At 41.3% G+C, this 15,324-nt stretch overlaps 1 protein-coding gene across 12 annotated transcripts in view; it reads left to right on the plus strand.

Annotated features, from left to right (window-relative positions):
* NCKAP5 (NCK associated protein 5) overlaps nt 1-15,324 on the plus strand; it is a 1,120,879-nt gene that overhangs the window by 323,811 nt on the left and 781,744 nt on the right. The window contains exon 1 of one of the 12 annotated variants that reach the window (XM_008258496.4): nt 3,125-9,429. The exons of the other annotated variants lie outside the window; for them this stretch is intronic. The gene's annotated coding sequence lies outside the window, so the exon portion shown is untranslated. Of the gene's footprint in view, nt 1-3,124; nt 9,430-15,324 lie in introns of those variants that run through there. 12 annotated transcript variants of the gene reach the window in all.

The raw sequence follows: 15,324 nt of genomic DNA on the forward strand, positions 1-15,324 counted from the left end.
GACTTGGGCCATCCTCCACTGCACTCCCTGGCCACAGCAGAGAGCTGGCCTGGAAGAGAGGCAACCGGGACAGAATCCGGCACCCCAACCGGGACTAGAACCCGGTGTGCTGGCGCCACAAGGAGGAGGATTAGCCTAGTGAGCCGCGGCGTCGGCTTTTTCTTGAACGTTTTGAAGACCCTTCATACAGAGTCATTTTTCAGTTCGCAAAGAGAAAGCTAATACTGTTTGTTTTTATCAATGTACTTTTTTGGCATAGCATCTCATCATGAATATTTCCCTGGGACAACAGATAGAGAACTGCTTCACCTTTGTAGCTTCTACATAATATTCCACATGGCTTAATTTCTTCAACTGCCCCATCTCCCCACCACCAATGGTCATTCAGAATATTTCCAGTGTTACATTATTACAAACAGCCCTATAAAGGGCACACTCAGATTTATCTTATTTCATTTCATTTGTTTAAAAGGAAGAGAGATAGAAGACAGAGACAGACAAACAGACAGAGGGAATCTCCCATCTGCTGATTCACTCCCCAAATGCCCAACAAAACCTGGGGCTGGACTGGGCCAAAGATAGAAGTCAGAAACTCAATCTGGGCCCTGACATGGGTAGCAGGGACCTAAATACTTGAACTATCACTTGCTGCCTATCAGGGTGCACCTTAGCAGAAATACGGAATTAGGAGGAGACACAGAATTTAAATCCAAGCATTCCATTATGGGATGTGGCTGTCACAGTACTGTCTTAATGACATACCCCAAAAATCACACTTTTAACAAATCATATATGACCTTTCATTTATTTTCATAGGATAGATCCCTAAAATTGAGTACTGGATGAATTATATATACATTTAAAATTTTCATATTCATATTGCCAAATGAATTTCTAAAATATGAATAATAGTTTATTTCTTCTTTAAAAGTGTTTAATACTGTCTAGTTTTCAATACTCTTCATAACATTGGGTATTATTAACATTTATAATTTTGTTCAATCTAATAGATAAAATATATTTGATTTTAATTTTATTGGCTATAATATATAAACACATTTTCAAATACACCTTAGCCAGTTGCAATCTTTTTTTGAACTACAAACTTAGTTTCTCTGTTGGAGTCTTTTTTTTTTCTTATTAACTTGAAAAAACTACCTATTTATTTATTTATTGCTTGATTCATAGTATCTTTGCTTTAAAACTGTTTTCAGTTTTAGTAAATTGAATGTATTTGCCCTTTATGGCTTCTGAGTTACATATCTCTTTTATATCCATGTCTCCCAGTGCTCTTGTTTTTCAGAGTTTTTAAAATTCTGATACTTAAATTCCTCAAGAATTCCTTTATGTAAATTGTGTTTAATAAGAGTTCCATTGGACTTTTCTTCCATCTGCAGAGCCAAATCCTCATATAACTTGGTGAATAATATAATTTATTAATTTGGACTATAGTATTTTTTTTAACGATTTACTTATTTGTTCATTTGAGAGTCAGAGAAATGCATATAGAGAGACAGATAGACAGAGAGGACTCCCATCTACTAGTTCATTCCCCCAATGTTTGCAACAGTTGGGGCCTGAGGCCAAAGCTGGCACCTGGAAACTCAAGTTATTTGAGCCACATCACTACCTCCCAGGGTCTACACTGGCGGGAAGCTGAGATTGGGAGCCAGAGGCAGGTATTGAATGCAGGCACTCCAATGTAAGATGTGGGCATCATAACTGGCATTTTAACCAGTAGGACAAACACCCACCCTTATAATATTAAGAAGTATATTTTCATAGAGAAACAGTGACTTGATCAGCCCTTGTCCTGAATATTGATGAACAACTTAATATTTTATCCCTTTTAGTACTTTTTTTGTCCTACTTAATACTATTGGTTGAACTCTGTAATTAACACACAATTATTCTTAGGTGTTTAAATTTAACTGAAAAGTGATACCTCATTTACGGTGTGCTTAAAAACATTGATTTTCTGATACAGTGTTAGAGAGTTGCATATAATCTTCTCATTTTTTTTTTTTTTTTTTTTTTTTTTTGACAGGCAGAGTGGACAGTGAGAGAGAGAGACAGAGAGAGAAAGGTCTTCCTTTGCCGTTGGTTCACCCTCCAATGGCCGCCGCTGCAGCCGGCGCACCGCGCTGATCCTGGCAGGAGCCAGGAGCCAGGTGCTTTTCCTGGTCTCCCATGGGGTGCAGGGCCCAAGCACCTGGGCCATCCTCCACTGCACTCCCTGGCCATAGCAGAGAGCTGGCCTGGAAGAGGGGCAACCGGGACAGAATCCGGCGCCCCAACCGGGACTAGAACCCGGTGTGCCGGCGCCGCAAGGTGGAGGATTAGCCTATTGAGCCACGGCGCCGGCTCTAATCTTCTCATTTTTCAAATCATTTTTCTGCTCACTTATTTCTCACTTCTTAGTCTTCAAGTTGTATGCTTTTCTTTCTGTTCCTTTTTCAGAATACCAGAAAGTTCGCTATTTTATTTATCTCCTCAAATAGCTAGCTGTTAGTTAAATTCCTTGTTTGTCTGCTTTTGTATTTTGTTGCTCTTCTGGCCCCTGGATCGTATTCCCTAAGATTTTTTGCACTGTTACTTCATGGTGACAGCCTCAGCACGGATGCTTCAGAGAACACAGCATGACACCTTTCCTGCCACCCTCCTGTCCCTGGACGTCTGTTGCATTCACCAGTTTTATGTTCATGGTGCCTTATCTTGCCCTCTGAAATTGTGCGCTTTTAACATTTGTGGGTTTTTTTTTTTTTTTTTTTTGACAGGCAGAGTGGACAGAGAGAGAGAGAGACAGAGAGAAAGGTCTTCCTTTACTGTTGGTTCACCCTCCAATTGCCGCTGCGGCCCGCGCACCGCGCTGATCCGATGGCAGGAGCCAAGTGCTTCTTCTGGTCTCCCATGGGGTGCAGGGCCCAAGCACCTGGGCCATCCTCCACTGCACTCCCTGGCCACAGCAGAGAGCTGGCCTGGAAGAGGGGCAACTGGGACAGAATCCGGCGCCCCGACCGGGACTAGAACCCGGTGTGCCGGCGCCTCAGGTGGAGGATTAGCCTATTGAGCCATGGCACCGGCCACTTTTAACATTTCTAATAGATTATTTTTTAAAATTTTAGAACAATTTTAGATTAACAGAAGATTTTAAAAGATAGCATGTTGGGGCCGGCGCTGTGGTGTAGTGGGCTAAGCTGCCACCTGCAGTGTCAGTATTCCATGTGGAAGCTGATTCGAGTCTTGGCTGCTCTTTTTCCCATCCAGCTCTCTGCTATGGCCTGGGAAAGCAGAGGAAGATGGCCCATGTCCTTAGGCCCTTGCACCCTCTTGGGGAAACCTGGAAGAAGCTCCTGGCTCCTGCCTTTAGATTGGCAGAGCTCCGGCCATTGCATCTATTTGGGGAGTGAACCAACAGGTGGAAGACCTCTCTCTCTGTCTCTCCCTCTCTCTGTCTGTAATTCTACCTCTCAAGTAAATAAATAAATATTTTTTTTAAAAAATTATGTAGTGTTCCCATATACTTCTCTTCTAGCTTCCCCTTTTAACATCTTACATTAGCAGAGTACATTGGGCACAATTAATGATACTCTATTATTATTGAGAGATCATACTTTATTCAAGTTTTCTTAGTTTTATTTAGTTTTTTTTTTTTTCAATCTATTATCCACCCGGGTTACCCAATTTATTTTTAATCTTCACATCTACTTAGGCGCCTCCTGTCTTTGACAACATCGCAGTTTTTTCTTATTTTGGATGACATCAAAGTTTCGATGTGTACTAGTAAGAAATCTGTAGGATGCGGGACTGGTGTTGTGGGAGTAAAGGTTAAGCTGCTGCTTGTGACACTGCCATCCCAATGTGAGCACCAATTGGAGTTTGCTCCCTTCTAATATAGTTTCCTACTGATGTGCCTGGGAAGGCAATGAAAGATGGCTTGAATACTTGGGTCCCTCCCACCCACATGGGAGACCTGGATGGAGTGCCCGACCCCTGGCTTCAGACTGGCCCAACCCTGGCTGTTGTAGCTATCTGGAGTGTGAACCAGCAGATGTAAGACCTTTGTCTCTCCCTCTCTATCTGTCACTCTGCCTTTAAATTAAATTAATGAATCCTTAAAAAAAAAAAAAAAAAAAAAAGAAAGAAAGAAAAAAGAAATCTGTAGAATGCCCCTAAATTTGTATGATTGTTTTTCATTTCTGATTGCTGTTGGAAATAACTCCAATACTGTGTGGAACAGAGTGTTGAGAATAGGCATCCCTGCCTTGCACTCAATCTTACATGGGAAGTTTTGCATTTTCCTTATTGACAATGAGAGTAGACATGGCTCTTTTCATTAAGGACCTTTATATGCTGAGCTACATTCCTTCTAAACCTAATTTGTTGAGTTTTTTCTTAATCAAGAAAGGATGTTCAACTTTGCTAAATGGTTTTTCTCTATCTGTTGAAACATTCATGTTGTTTTTAATCTCTCCGTCTGTTAATGTAGTATACCTCATTGCTTGATTTGCATATGTTAAAACAATCTTGCATCCCAGGGATGAATCCCACCTGATGTGTTGTTGAATTCAATTACCTAGTATTTTATAAGAATGTAGTTTTCTTTTCAAGATTGAATTCTTAAAATGGTTTGGAAGTATTCTTCCTACATGTAATTTTTGGGAAGCATTTTAGGAGGTCAACTGTTAATTTTCCTTATTTTAAATATTTTTAAAAATAAAAACATGTAAGGCTATATGTTTTCTTCTGGGTTTAGCTGTGTCCCATTGTCACTATACTTGTATCTGAATCACTTGCGCTTTGTACTTGTGTTGTATTTTGGATTCTTGGGTTGGTTGAAGATAATTCTTTTATTTTTAAATTTTTTGACAGGCAGAGTGGACAGTGAGAGAGAGAGACAGAGAGAAAGGTCTTCCTTTGCCGTTGGTTCACCCTCCAATGGCCGCCGCGGCCCACACGCTGCGGCAGGCGCACCGCGCTGATCCAATGGCAGGAGCCAAGTGCTTCTCCTGGTCTCCCATGGGGTGCAGGGCCCAAGGACTTGGGCCATCCTCCACTGCACTCCCTGGCCACAGCAGAGAGCTGGCCTGGAAGAGGGGCAACTGGGACAGAATCCGGCGCCCCGACCGGGACTAGAACCCGGTGTGCCGGCGCTGCAAGGTGGAGGATTAGCTTAGTGAGCCGCGGCGCCGGCCGAAGATAATTCTTTAAATTTCAAAGCACTTAGTATTTCGTATGTGTGTGTGTATGTGTGTGTGTGTCCTTGCTCATTCATCTCAGGGAATTTTCAGTATTTTCTCTGTGGTCATATGCATGATCATTTTCTGTGAAATTTCTGTTCCATGGGCATAAAAAAAGACTATATTTATAGATGTATGGCATAAAATATCCACACACATTAATAAAAAACATGGTATTTTCAACATCATTCTGGTTCTCTGATTAAAATATTTATAATTTTGCTTTCATGCTGCTGTTGTATTTACTATAATATGCATCTTCTGTATTAGGAAAGAAAACTGCTTACTCTTTATATTAGTGCAATTCGCCAAATACAACTGACATGCATTTTGACTTCACTTTAACTTTTAGTAACTCTTTGCCCATCACTTTTGTATTCTGTGTGCTCTGTCTCCCCTTTGCTGTAGGGCATCAGTTTTCCCTGCTCTCTAGGCCTGATTTGCTCTCCCTAACCCCTCATCCCCTAGTCTATGATGCCATCCATATCCTGAGTCATCCCTGAATTGTTTTACAAGGGGACATCAAATGCATTCAGTTGTTTCACTTGCCTAGCTCCAGACTAGAGTGTCCAGCTACCATGTATATCTCTATGTAGGAGTCTTTGTGACTCCTTGAACTTGACTCTTGTGTCAGAAAGTGGCTCTTTCTCCATTCTTTGCTTGTGCAAGGTAACCACAAACCCAGGAGTCACTCTTGGTATAATTCCCTGACCAGGGAGATATTAGGAACAGAGGATAGAGACCCACCAGGTGGGTAGAGGGAAATCTTCACATAACTGCTCTACTCTTTGAAGTAGATCCTGGCATTCTATAAGGCTCCTGCAGAAAAGCCACCTAGTTGTTGACCTCCTTTAAAGTTTTACTATATTTTATGGACTTTCCAACTGTGAAGTTAAAATTCACAAGACCCAGGAAACAAATTACAATAATGCCTTTCAATTTCTTTAAAATGCTTTGAATTGTAATAATGTTTTTATTTTTATAACTATATCAAACGTTTTTAGGGAGTCTTGTTCCCTCTTCCCCTAGGCTTAAACAAATTCTGAAACAGGGTTTCTCAATCTGTCAGCTGCATCTGGGCCACCAGGGAATTTAAGAAATGCAGATTGTGACTCAGGAGGTCTGGAGGTCAGGCTTGTGTGTTTCTAGCAAGCCCCTGGTGATGCCAGTATTGCCAGTGTTAGCACACTTGGAGTAACAGTAGCAAGGTTATAAAGCCCTTCTGGGTTTTTGCAAGTATAGTTTGTCCAACTTTGTTCTGTATTTGTGTCAAACCAATGGTTGAGAATGGTATACTGTGATAGTTTTAATAATCTGTGATTATTTTAAAATTAAAAAAAATCTTGGATTTAGTTTCTGAACTCCAGCAAAAAATCCAATCTCTACATGTTAGGGATACATTTCACTTTTTTCCATGAAACTCTTTGCCCACCTTGAGAACTCACATTATTTATTGGGCTTAGGTATCAGTGACATTTGTTTCAAAAAGTTGACTATATTTTTTAAAAATATAATTTGTGGACTCAGACTAGATGCACAATTAGTCATGTAATCTGCAGCTAGTCCCCAAAGTGGCCTTCTGACGTGATCTGAGCAGTAGTGTAGTGGGTGACCATCTTGGGCCACCCTGGCCTTTCCTTGTTTTAACACTGAGAGTCACACTTGTGAGGAAATCCCAGAGTCCTCAGTGGACCAGGTCAACATTAGGACTCTTCTCTCACCATGGGCAAGTTACAGGCACCCAAACGGATTGTTTTTAAAGGCACAGTACTTTCTGACACTCAAGCATTTTGATATGTTCCTTGGACAATCACTTTCCTTAGTTATTTCTCATAGGTGGTGGATAGAGCAGGTTTAGACCTGTTTCGCAGGGATCAAATGACATTTTCAGAGTCTTTTCCATTACCTGCGATTTCAAGTTCTTATACTTTTGCTATTTGATGGGTACATGATCATTCTTGCTTTCTTCAAGTGAAGGTTATAAAGCTAGCTTTGGGAAAGCTGGTTTTGCTTTAATGGTCTCTTTAAGACTACTTATTAAAAACAACAACAACCAAAATCCTTTATTTTCTCCTATTTTGTAAAGCTAAGTGCATAAGAGTTAATATTCTGTCTTTTAAATTTGAAATTCTATGTGGTTTATTTCTGGAAATGTTAGTCATATTGGCTGGTTATTTTTCATGGGCTGATAACTATGTCACCAGCAATGATATACATGATATTATTTGAAAACCTTGCCTGGCATGTGCTAAAATTCACCGAAAGTGCCTTTAAAAACAAAGGTCTTATCACAGTCATCCTTCTATTTGCATTGCAAGATAAGTGACACAAACCCATTTTAATTAGATCCAGAAATCCCTGAGCATTTGGCAATTAATAGTATCAATTGTTCCATTAATAATAAGTAATATTCCTAATGCCAAGTGTGTTATGTGTTAATAAGCAAAATAGGTTCTGAAAATGTCTCTGTTGGAAACTTCACTTCGGTGGAGTTTGTGAGGACTGGACATTAGGGGTGGACTTAGAGACTGAAATCAAACCATGTGTTTAGGACTTGGAGGAGGGAGAAGAGAAAGCCATAGTCATGCTCTGCTCATCATCACTGACTGACTAGATATACAATGTCTTGAGCCCCTACCAAGTAGTAGGCATTAAATGTGGGTCATCAGCTTTCACTGGAATGGTGGCAATGTCAGTTAGTGTTTGTCAAAATCCTAAATACCTTGTAGTAAAATATTGTAACAGACTGTAAGCATTGGCTTGGAAACACTGGGGGAGGTGTGCATGTGCAACTGGAAAACCGCCTGAGAAACTGGCTAATAGAGCTGCTTCCATGCAGAAAGGCTCTTGAGCTTGGAACATGTCCCAAATCAGTTGTAGTGAGATCCCTGGGCTGTGTTTTGCAATTCAAATACATTGGTACTTTCCATAGCAGCCTCTGAGGCTCCCCAGTGGTGGGGTCCTTTGAATGTTCACTCATAAATGGGGACCTTTGTTCTATGGTACATTTGAGTGTCACACTTTGGTGATAAATTCAAACTTTGAAAAAAAATCTCAAAGTAAGCAGCTTTTGAGGCCTCTGATTGCAGATGAAGTTAAAGATCACAGCTTACTACTGCCAGTGGCTCTACCAGTCTGTCTAGATCATAGAAAGCCATCAATAGTTCATTATGTGTTGGGGAATTTTGTGTTGGAAAAATTGTGGAGAGATGAGGAGGGTAGGTGAGAGATTCCTGTTTACCTTTGGCCAAGCCTGTTTGTTCCACATTAATTCCTTTGGCCACAGTAGTTAAGTCTATTATCAAAATTCTTTATCTAGTCCAAAAAATGTGTCGCAGACAATTCTTTTATTCACTATGTTTATCTGCTGTTTCAGATCTCTAAAGAATCACACATAGTTGTGGCACCAAGGGCTCTATAGGACACAGCCAGGTTTCCTACTGAGACATCTTTGCTCAGATGTATGGTCTTAGAAGTAACTGATAGCCTAACCTATCAAGAACTGAATAGTGGCGTCCCTCTTTTGTTTAAGGGTCTGCACCTTCTTGGGGCATTTGTGTACACAATCCCACTGGTCTGCAGAATGAGAGAGTGATCTGTGCTGAGTTTAAGCTCCCTGAGGACAGAGGCTGTGTACTCATCTGCCTGTTGTTTTCCCAGACTTAACCTGGCCCATTAGAGATGTCAATCAGACTGTCACTATCTTTAGGAATTCTTTGGTCCCACTTGCTGCTTCTCTTCCCAGTTATCCTAGAATGGGAATTCCTTTTACTCTGTGCTCTGGCATCATAGCACATACCACGTAATTTTGTCTGTTCCCTCTATTAAGCTCCACGGAATGGATATTTTTGTTTCTGTATACCCAGTACCGACCACAGTAGGCATTCAATCCAAGTTGAAAGAAATGGATGAATGTAAAACACTCAGTAAAGGTTAGCTGAGTTGAACTGAACAGAGCAGGCACACCCTCCTAGCTATCACTGGGGTGGGATTTAGTGCAGGTGATGTAATGCAACTTGACAGGGTAGTTAAATATTGACAGGCAGGAGGAAGCACGCTGGCACTGCTCAGAAAGAGGGAAGTAAGGGCCCTGTGGCTGTCAGATCAGAGTTGAAGCCGGAGGTGACTGCAGTGGTCCCAGTGACCCAGCTGAGGTCAGTCAGTACACTTGGCACTTGCTTCATTCGAGGTAAGGGTTGGAGGCTGGCTGGGAAGATAATGGGTTGTGATGTGAGGAAATGCAGCCTCTGCACCTGTGGCTTACAGATGACTGGCATCCCAGACACTCCCTGCTGGCTGCCCACTTGCATCGGGCTCGGGCTGATCCACATTTATGGCAAGGATCGTGAATCCTATTTGAATCTCTCCTCTCTCCCCACCTTACCTGTGCTCCAACATGATCTCTGCTTTAATATAACCTCGTTATGTGATTGAGGTTGGAGGCTACTGCATGTGTTCTGAATGCTTAGTTGAGGAATCTATCCATATGAATTCATTCGTAAGTGCTCTTTGATGGTGATAATTAGAGACGTACATAGCAATGGAATTAGGAGGTCATCAGCATATTTAGTGCTACCTGGATGCCTTGCAGAGGCAGTGGTGGGAAGGGGAGGGAGAGGCACATTAGACAATGTGTTTAGCTTTCATGTGGAATGAGGGAGCAAGCAGAGGTGAGATCAAGGAGGATATTGGGTAAATGAGAAAATGCCAATAGACACCAGACAGAGAAATGGTTTAGTCGAGTCTAACTCTGCATTTAGAGCAGGGCACATGTCACCTTGAGAACGAAACACCCCGTTTGACTTTAGAAAGACTGTTTTAATCAGCCAGTCTGGCTCAGGCAAGTGTTTTAGGAAAGAAGAACTGGTATTCTGCTCATAATTAAATAGTTACTGGCAATAACAAGAATCAGGCAATACAAATCTCTGTTGTAAATGTTGGAAAATGTTGGCTGATGACTGGGAGTGGCAGAGTAAGGCAAGTGACTAAGGACTCAGATCAGGTTCAAATCTCAGTTTAACAAGTTGCTGGTTAAGGAAATCTAATCTCTGGGTGGCTTTATTTCTTCATCTGTGAAATGGACAGAATGAAACCTTGTTAGCAGGATGCTGTGAAACTACAATAAAATAATAGATGAAAAAGCACATCAGAGCCTGCCTGACCCTAGCAGCTCACTCCAAAACACTTTCTCAATTTCAAAATGCTCATTCTATTTTATCTTTTTAAAATAATGCTTTCTTAAAATATAATTCAGATAGCATCCTCTCCAGCCACTTAAAGTGTATCATTCAGTGAGTTTTAGTGTTTTCACAGAGTTGTGTATACATCAATCAATTCTAGAATATTTTCATCATCAGAATCGGAAAACCATACCCACCAGCAGTCATTCCCCACGTCTTCCTAATATCCCCAGCCCTCACTGACACTAACCTGCTTTCTGTCTCTATGGAACTGGCCTGCTCTAGGTACTTTGTGTAAATGAAATCATACAACATGTGATAGTTTATGGCTGCTTCTTCCACTTTCTGTACTGTTTTTAGGGCCCATTCATGGTATATATGTATCAGTACTTCTTTTTTTTAAATTTCCAAATAATATTCTATTGTGATTATTTAAACATTTAATTTACCCATTTATCAGTTGATAAAAGAATCAGGTTGTTTCCTGGTTTTGGCTCTTATGAATAATGCTGCTATGAAATTCATCTACACATTTTTATGTGGGCAGGCATCAAAAGTCAGAGTTACACAGAGGAGGGGGCAGAGAGAGAGAGGTCTTCCATTTGCTTGTTCACTCACCAATTGGCCTCAAAGGCTGGAGCTGTTCTGATCCGAAGCTAGGATCCAGGAGTGTCCTCTGGGTCTCCACGTGGGTACAGGAGCCCAAGGACCTGGGCCATCCTCTACTGCTCTCCCAGGCCTCAGCATAGAGCTGGATCGGAAGTGGAGCAGCCAGGACTTGAACCAGTTCCCATATGGGATGCCAGCACTACAGGCAGCAGCTTCACCAGCACCAGCCCATGATATCATTTTACAACTGGATTACCCCACTTCATCTTCCTGAGAAGTTGTGAGAGCACAGTAGGAATATTGAGAGAGGGTACCTTTTACTCAGCAGAGCGGAAGTTGAAAAAAATGTTAAAATGGCCATCACTCTCCTTTAGAATATTGCAACATAATAAATATGCCAGCTTCTTCTATAAACTGCATGAATATCTCCAGTGCTAGACCCATTTTTAGTATAAGATCAAATGTATATCTTGCATGCATGGTATCATGATGGGTTTTGTTTGTTTGTTCATTGCACAAACAAACATAAGTGGATTAACCAAGTAGGAAAACAAAAGCAGCATGCAGTAGGGAGGTGTTTATATGATCAAACATGTAAACAACTCATGGAAATCATCTGAGTGAAATGGATGGTTTAAATAAGCGTGACTGTATATTCTCAATCACCTATGGCCTCATTGTCAGAGAGCCAGTGGGGAGTGTTGAGGCAAACCACAGAGTATGTCTCATCTAAAAAGGCAGAAAATCTTGAATTCAGCTGATTGTTGTCCTGTAGGTACATGAGCTCTCCTGACTGTGTGTGCTTATTGTTCAAGACCACAAATTTAGAACTGATTTTAAAAATCCACTTCATGAGTTAAATGAAATATACCCCACTGGAGATCAGCCTGTTGCTCTTTCAAGTAGGGTGAATTGCTGTACTTGGAGACCACAAGGTTTAGGGGCTGATTTGAGTGTAATTCCCCTATTTGTCACCATTTGTTAGACCTCTTATTTCCCATTTGAAAAGTGAAGAGGTTTGATGAAATGTGCTCAGTTGGTCCTTTTGCCTGGAATGTTCTGGAATTGCAGAACACTTGCTGACAGCAGTCACCTAGAATGTATCAGGAGAAGTAGCACAGAGTTTGAACAAACAACCCTTAAAAGTTGGAGCACTCTAAGAGGCCTTCTTTACCTCTCTTTCACTGCAGTTCTTCCAGTGATAAAATCTCTCAGCTCTTGTTCACAGTTTTTTTTTTTTTTTTTTTTTTTTTTTTTTTTTTTTTTTTTTTAACTTTACCTTCATTTTTAGAATTCTGGACAAGGATTTTTTTTTTCTCTTTGACTTAGACTGTGTATGTCCTCCATCTGAACCCACAGTAGAAGTAAAAAAAAAAAATCCATCACTTTATTCCTGTACTGAAACAGATTTGTCTCCTTTAAAAAAATTTAGTTAAAACTTATCTATTACAAGTACCAAGAGTAATAGAGTTCTCTGGCTCTGTTATTGGAGGATTTCATGAGAAAATATTTCCAGTTGAAATGTCTAATATTGCAGAGGCCACAGCTTAACAAAAGAACCGTATCTTTGCCTATTACTGGTCTTTGCCACCCTGTTTGCTTGCTGTTGGGCTAACGACCTGGGAAAGGCAAAAGTAAAAAAGCAGCATTAATGCCAGCTTGCTACGTTGTTGAACTTTCCATTTGCCCTCCGATCCTTCTCTTTTTCTCACTCAGAGGCCAGTGTGGGAGTAACTCATTAAAACAATGCTAAAAGAGCCACACATAGTTTTATTTGAGAGTAGCCGTGGGGTCTGAGCAGTCTAATTACTACATACTTGGGTTCATGTGCTTTTCATTCCTTTTATAATGTGTTCCTCCAAGCCATCCTGCCAGCTAGAACATGGCTATTGTCCCCGTTTGACAGTTAAGGAAATTGAGGTTCCGTGCTGGTTTGAAGTCTCCATCTTGATTAGCTGCAGAACTGGAATCACGGTGCCCATCACCCAAGGTACTTGTCAATCACTCAGCCACAAAGAAAATTTCCATCTCAGCCAAGTAAATCATTAAAGCAAGGTCAAAGAAGTCCTACGTAGCAGCTTTTAATACTATCCTCTGAGAAACTGTTAATTATAAAAGAGCAGTTTATGAAGACTAAAAGTTTATATTGCACATACTTAAATTATTTTTTCTTATGTGTCTCATACATTCAGGTAACTTGGCGTAAAAACTCTTGACTGAAAAAGCTTAGTTTTAAAGTTCATCTAAGGAACATATCCTCCCATCACAGCCGCCGCTGTTTGGCATTTTCTACTTACATCAAACAAATTTCTCACATTGCTGTTCACTTTCATTTTTTCCTGCTCCTTTTCTTTCTGCTTAAAGTGTTGAACAGCTGGCCACATTCACGACTTAAGAGCTCCTCTACCATTATGGCCTCCTTGACCCTCCCCAGCCTTTTCTTCCCTAGGCAGAATAATCCCAGGGCTATTTAGCCTCTGCTCCTGGGTCCTGTTTGGCCATCCTTTGATCTGCATTGTAGTTCTCCTCTTCGTCCTCCCACTGGAGGCCCAGGAAGACAATAGCTCCATCTTGTAAAGAGCACACCAAGCCCCCTCCAGTGGAGAGGGGCCTCCCATCGCAACCTCTGTGATTAGCATATTTCCCACGTGGAGCAGTCCTCAGCTGTCTGCTGGCAAGGACACCTGCCGCCGTGCAGGCAGTGATGGGCAGGTTGCCAGACTGACCTCTGAAGCTCACAAAGTCAACCTGGGAAAGTGGGTCAGGAGTTGATTACAGGCTATGGCATCTTGAGGAGTGCTGCAGGCTCACCTGTGGGAAAGAAGTGCTGGGGTTAATGGAACATTGCCATTGGAGATTGTCACAAGTCATGAGATGCTGGGAGGGCTGACCTTTCTGGGCCCTCCAGGACTGAGCTGAGCAAAGTGCCAACTGTTGGGGCCCAATAATTGGAACAACTGGAAGAGTCAAATGTAAGAGAATTACCTGTGGTCCTTAAAAGGAACAAGAAACAGAAACCACGTGCTTTTCCTTTTAAAATCCATTCTCTGAGGAAAAAGAAATGTATTTTCACTATTGATATAAAAGAATAGTAAAGTGCTCTTAAGCAACATTTTAAAAGCAGGATCTATGGCAGCCATTTTATGAAAACTTATTTCTCACTCTAATTGTAAGCCTGTCCCACCTGCAGGTGCATGCAAAATTAAATGTTTGGCAGATAAAGGAGCTTTGCAAAATAAAAAGATAGTACCCTTGGAAGCCTCTCTTTCTCTCTCTCTCTCTCTCTTTTTTTTTTTTTTTTTTTTTTTTTTTGTTAATTTTATTTATTTGACAGGAGTGAAGAGAGAGAGCATTTCCATTTGCTGGTTCATTCCCTAAATGCTCACAATGGCTGGGGCTGGGCCAGGCTGAAGCCAGCGCCAGGAATTCAATCCAGGTCCCTCACATGAGTGACAAGAGCTCAATTACTTGAGCAATCACTTGCTGCCTGCCAGGGTACACGTTAGCAGGAAGCTGGAATCAGGAGCTAGAAATGAAACTCAAATCCAAGTTTTCCCATATGAGAGAGAGGCATCTTCACTGGTGTTTTAACCACTGTGGAAAAATGCCTACTCCTGTCTCTTTTCCTTGTTGCCGTGGAACCAGAGTTTTCTCCAGGATAAATTTATTTGGTCCAGAGACATGAGCTATTTCTCACACAAAACTCAGTTTGGTGAGTCTGGGCCAAGTCGTAAACCTATTGAGGGAGAAAAGCAGAGACAGCCTGTAAAAATGCCATGTGTTGTGGCTACTTCAGTACAATTCCAAACCAATTTTTTTTAGCATAATGCCACAGCATATTCTTTTCAATGTCAGATTGGACATCGGCCCTCTTACTGTAACTGCATTTTAACAGTAGAGGCTGAACCCAAACCTTTCAGTACTAGAGCATTTTCAAGAAGCCTGTGGTTTCCATTGCTGTGATACTTCTCACAGAGAGAGCAGGGGACGGATTCTTGCCTCTGTCAAAGGTGCCAAGTTCTCAGAAACCCTGAAGGTAATTTTGTGAACATAAAAGGGTTTGGTAGGTGATTTCCCAAAAATGAATCCAAAGGATGTCTCTGTTAAGCGTGTGTGAGAAATTTCCTACCTGCTGGAGTCTGGAAAACAGAACATATGTACTTGCTAGCGAAAGATGAGACAAGAATGCCATTTCCATCACTTTCCTTTTCTGAAAGAGGGGCCTTCATCTTTCTTGTTCACGCTGGCCCCACACAGCATGTGGTGCAGCTGAGGTGTTCCCTAGGTGCATAATG

Source organism: Oryctolagus cuniculus, chromosome 3 (assembly GCF_964237555.1).
Source record: "Oryctolagus cuniculus chromosome 3, mOryCun1.1, whole genome shotgun sequence".
Classification (NCBI taxonomy): domain Eukaryota; kingdom Metazoa; phylum Chordata; class Mammalia; order Lagomorpha; family Leporidae; genus Oryctolagus; species Oryctolagus cuniculus.